Source organism: Simochromis diagramma, unplaced genomic scaffold, assembly GCF_900408965.1.
Source record: "Simochromis diagramma unplaced genomic scaffold, fSimDia1.1 OVJJ01000433.1, whole genome shotgun sequence".
Classification (NCBI taxonomy): domain Eukaryota; kingdom Metazoa; phylum Chordata; class Actinopteri; order Cichliformes; family Cichlidae; genus Simochromis; species Simochromis diagramma.
Window position 1 is genome coordinate 714185 of NW_024387031.1, and position 5695 is coordinate 719879.

Sequence of the window (5695 nt, forward strand, 5' to 3'; positions counted from 1 at the left end):
ACAGCATGTGTTTTGGGGTTTGCAAGTGTTTTGGGGTTTGCATGTGTTTTGGATTTTGCAAGTGTTTTGGATTTTGCAAGTGTTTTGGAGTTTGCATGTGTTTTGGAGTTTGCAAGTGTTTTGGAGTTTGCAAGTGTTTTGGAGTTTGCAAGTGTTTTGGAGTTTGTACGTGCTTTGTCTCTAGGGGCCACCGTAGGTTTGCATGCCAAGTATCCTTGGGCCTCAAGCTCCTCTCTAGTGGATCCATCAGAGGTGCTGGCATTATCAGCATTGATGTTGTAGTGTACAGTTGCTAAGTGTCTTCTGGTAGCTTTGCGTGGTGTGCATTGGAAGAAGGGTGGTGGAAATTTCCTTTACTGCAGCTAGATCCCAACAGTGGCGTGTCTAGAAATTTTTTGGGGGGGGGGGCCAGGTAGGGGCACAGATTTGGAGAAGGGTGGCAGATGTAATTGGCAGATAATGTTAAAAAAAATTCTACCAACCGTTAACCATAATTCAATAATCCTATAAACCTAATAACCGGATGTGCTTTTATCTTTTATTAGAATGAGATTTTCACCACTACAGTGAAAAGTGTTTAGATACTGTGTTGATAAAGTACAAGAGAACAATCAGTGCTTTGTCAGTTTATTCAGCATTCAAGGACAAGTATTTTTACTGACAAATAGTGCACATATGTTTTGGGCTAAAACATTTTTGAACATTAAACTACAAACATTTTTAACATATAATTGGCAAATTAGCCAATGCAATGCAAAACTTATTTAATAAACTTATTAAAATATACTGAACTTTTAATAAGACTCTGTTACATGTTAAGAAGACAAGAAGTACAAAAACATTTGTGAACAGCAGCACTTGTAGTTGCAAAATATTTATGTTTTGAAAGAGAACATTTACTCAAGTACCTACTCTATGCTTCATTAAATATTATCAATGACTTAGAATAGATAGATCCGCCTGTTACGGTGACGGGTGGCAAAACGTGTTACAAAGTCATCCAGGCTTAATGATCTTGCCCTTTTCCTCTCAATACTCAAAACTCCAATATTGCTAAGCCTCTCATCAGTCATAGTTGTTCGTAGATGATTTTTTATAAGCTTTAGCACTGAAAAGCTACGTTCACAAGTAGCACTGCTGACAGGTAAAGCTAAAGCTATTCGACATAAACGAAAAAGCTGATGAAACACCTCTTTGTAAGGCTCTAGGAAGGTAGTAAACCCCAAAATACTGGAGAGTTCATTCCCACACCCTGCTCTCCTTTGAACAACCTTTCTAGCTTGATACAGCTCATGTTTGAGGTCTTCAATATCACAGTCATACAGACCAGCCAAGCTTACAACTATTTCCTCTGACAAAAAGCTCTTACGCTTGGGGTTTAGTGCCTGTATACCCCTCATAATATCACAATTGGTCTTGTTGAAGCGCTTCTCCATCTCTGCATGTACATGGTCAAGAATGGGGTAAAATACTTCCCTCTTAAACTTGTCCTTGTCATCCTCCTTACACCTGTGTTGCCCGATTGGAGAATCTACAAAATAACCCTTTAGCCTGAGGCTCTCTCTCTGCACCCTTCTCTTAACTGTCTCAGAGGCAACAGTACACTTTTCTGCAATATCCATTGCATCTTGCCACAGCTCATCAAAACAGGATTCACTTCTATATTGGTCCAAGGTGTCTTGGAGTGCATGAATTAGGTCTACAGCCTTTGCTAGATCAAGAGATGGAAACTGAAGTACATCAGAAAGCAACTTAATTTCCCCTCGAATTTTTCTAAATGTGGATAAATTGCCAATAAATGTGAGGTCAATTTGTGCCAACAGACCCCGTGCCTCCACTGATCTGTCACCGCTGTTCTCTAAATCTATCTCATGGCGCACTCTTAATATAGCTGGTAATCTGTCCATTACAGTTTTGCATGCACTGTAACGACATGCCCACCTGGTATCACTGAGTCTCTGAAGCTCTCTAGGAGCCTCTGGATACATGTCTTTTTGAACTGTGATCCATTTTTGGTGAACATATGAACCTGACATGTAGACATACAATTTCTGCAACAATGAAAAAAAGCAGTGTGCTTCAGGGACTGCTTTCACTGCATCAACGATAACAAGGTTAAGGCAATGTGCATTGCAATGTACATAAAATGCATGTTTTGCCTCTGTTTTGATCCTGGCTGCAACACCCCTGCATTTCCCTGCCATTACCTGACGCCCCATCATCGGGGCGACCGTGGCTCAGGGGGTTGGGAATCGCATCTGTAACCGGAAGGTCGCCGGTTCGATCCCTGGGCTCTCTGTCCTGGTCATTGTGTCCTTGGGCAAGACACTTTACCCTACTTGCCTACTGGTGTTGGCCAGAGGGGCCGATGGCGCGATATGGCAGCCTCGTTTCTGTCAGTCTGCCCCAGGGCAGCTGTGGCTACAACTGTAGCTTGCCTCCACCAGTGTGTGAATGTGAGAGTGAATGAATAGTGGCATTGTAAAGCGCTTTGGGTGCCTAGAAAAGCGCTATATAAATCCAATCCATTATTATTATTATTATATCCTTGGCCTACAAGATTGGATCTATATTCAAGGCCATACCTTTCCAGACACTGTATGATATTTTGAGTGAGCCCTGCCGCATCTAGCTGACTTGCTCTCTGGAACTCTAAAAAACTCTCTTGAACAGCCCCATTGTAGTAATACCTTAGTACTAATGACAGTTGCTCTGTTTTCTTTAGGTCTTTTGTTTCATCTGCAATCACAGAGAAGTACTCACTCTCCTTTACTTCTCTGATAATGTCTTCACGTACCATCTCTGACAGACATTCGATTACTTCATTCTGAATGGTGTTACTGGTATATTTTGCATTTCCTGCAGCTTTCATTTTTTTTTGCAATCAGTGGATTATGCTTAGAAAGAAGTTCCATTAACTCTAAAAAGTTCCCTTTGTTTTGTGATGTATCTGTCTCAAGATGCCCCCTTTGGGAGAGGTTTTGCATAGCTGTAAGGAGAAGTACTTATGCAACAGTTTTGATATATATGCGATTTTCCTCTACTTTTTTTTTATATGCCTTGTCCAAAGCATCACGCACAGATGAATCTGTCAAAATGTTTTTCTTATGTTCACTCCAAGCATACATGGCATTCGTATGACCTTCAGATTTCTCATGCCCCTTAAAACCTCCATCTTTATACATTGCCTTCTTCCAGTTTGATTACCCTTCATGTGATGTAAAAGGAGTTTCAGAAGCATTTGGAAGGGAAAAGTGTCTACATGCAAAACAATAGACAGAGTCCCGACTTTGAGAATATTCCAGCCATTTGTGTTGTGAATACCATGTCTTGCTGAAGGCCCTCCTCTTTTCACCATGTACTGTTCGAGGAAATATCTTCAAGTGTGGCTGTCTAGGTCCCTCCGCTGGATTTTGAGATATATCTAAGTATGGGAGGATTCAATTTAAAAATCAATGAAGAATTGTTTTTAATCTAGAACAACATCTCTTGCAAAAGTGACAGTATCAATATTATAAAATATTTAATGCACAATTAAAGGCTTTCAATATTAATCTATAAAGTAAGATTGGAGGTTAAATACCATGTGGATGGCCCGGTGTCGTACATGATGTTGAAGGAGAAGATGTTTCAAAAGGCACCGCATCCTGGTTATCTGGTGGATCATGAACAGGTGAAGAAGTGCCTGGGATAATATAAAAATATTACATTTCATTAAATAAAAAAAAACATGTTATTTAAAGGAGGATTTTGGTTTAATTTCCAATTATGTACCACAATACATATATTCACTTATTTAATTATTTATTCCCAAATATTAGGATTTGTCCCCTATGGATCGGTTGAACACTTGACAACATAAACATCCCTTCCTTGCATTTTCCTTATTCATTCTCACATACCTTCATTTGTAGAAATCACAGGTGACAATGATGACTGCTGCTCAGTCCACCTTTCCCTGACATTGCTCTCTGCTTCTGGCGTTATTTTAGCCTTCTTAAGGAAGAAATTCTCAATATTTTGAGATCTTTTCATTCTCCACTCCTATTCTTCTATCTATACTGGTTGGCCCTGAAGTAATAAAGCAAAAACTTATGTCACAAACAACAACTTTCCTGATGTATGACCTTGACTGGAAGTCAGGGATGTCAAATTCTTGCCCTTATGGACCCCTATCAAATCAAATCAAATCAAATCACTTTTATTGTCACATCACATGTGCAGGTACATTGGTACAGCACATGTGAGTGAAATTCTTGTGTGCGAGCTTCACAAGCAACAGAGTTGTGCAAAATACAATAATGTAAACAAGAAAAATACAAGAATGGCTACATCTGAAACTAATAAATATATGTACAATAATAGTATATGCATTTCTGGATGTGTATACTAAATATTTTTCTACGTGTGTGTGTGTGTGTGTGTGTGTGTGTATACATATTGTACAAATTAAATAGAGTAAACAATAAATAAAATATATAAAAATATACAGAGTTGAGACGTGTGCAAAACAGTGGCATTACTGTACAGTATGGAGTGCATAATGTTAAAGTTCCAGTAGTGAAGCTGAGGTGTCTATGACGTGTTCAGCAGTCTGATGGCCTGGTGGAAGAAGCTGTCTCTCAGTCTGCTGGTACGGGACCGGATGCTGCAGAACCTCCTTCCTGATGGAAGTAGTCTGAACAGTTTATGGCTGGGGTGACTGGAGTCCTTGATGATCCTCCCCGCTTTCCTCAGGCACCGCTTCCTGTAGATGTCTTGGAGGGAGGGAAGCTCACCTCCAATTATCCGTTCAGAGCACCGCACTACTCGCTGGAGAGCTTTGCAGTTGTAGGCGGTGCTGTTGCCATACCAGGTGGTGATGCATCCAGTGAGGATGCTCTATCATGCATGTTTTAGATGTTACCTATACCAACATAGCCAATTCAAATCAAATAATCCCCAAACACCTAGTTGTGCACAAGTCTGTAAATGATTCTTTAAATCAGCTGTGTTGAAGTATGGAAACATCTGAAACCAGGAGGACCAGAACTGCACATCCCTGCATTGAACATGGCACAAACTTTGGTAATATTGATGTATAAAGAACAACACTGGCTGATGATGAAGTACAGTCAGGTGGCATGGCGACACTGCCAGTATTAACCTGCAACCAAATCTGCAGCTCCACACAGCAATGTTACGACTTGGATTATATCTTATAACTAATAACTCTTATGCTAGCTCCCCCCAGTAGCCTACTGAAATATTCGGCGGCTGCAATAATTCTTTAAGTGTTATTTTTTCCTTGGTATTCTAATTTCACCGAAGTTTACTAAACTCAACAAACTTAATATTACTTACCAGGACATTTATTCTCTCATCATTTTCTTTCGCCGGAAAATAGCTTTCTGTGGTGCCGTCTTTCTCCTTCCTTTGCCGATGCTGCATTCACTTACACTCGGATATCTGAGCTTCACTACGAAAACGTAATCGTACATTTGATATTTAATTGAATTTTACTGTTTTAGCTTCGGGGTGGCACCTGGGGTGGCCAGTCTGGTTTGGGGGGTGGCCTGTGCCCCCCCAGGCCACCCCGCTGGACACGCCATTGGATCCCAAAAAGAAGAAACGTGATGTCCAGAAATGTGCTCTTAATAGCCTCTCAGACATGACAGAACTGTCACAACTGTGGTTTGTTGATGTGAAAACTTTA

The 5695-nt window shown here is 40.4% G+C and overlaps 1 long non-coding RNA gene across 1 annotated transcript; it reads right to left on the bottom strand.

Annotated features, from left to right (window-relative positions):
• Positions 1–2548: 2548 nt before the first annotated feature.
• On the bottom strand, positions 2549–4169 carry LOC120740633. Its single transcript, XR_005697418.1, has 3 exons — positions 3903–4169; positions 3584–3685; positions 2549–3424 (listed from the first exon to the last, which is right to left on the bottom strand). It is a non-coding gene; the product is annotated as an uncharacterized LOC120740633 (long non-coding RNA).
• Between the last annotated feature and the right edge of the window lie 1526 nt (positions 4170–5695).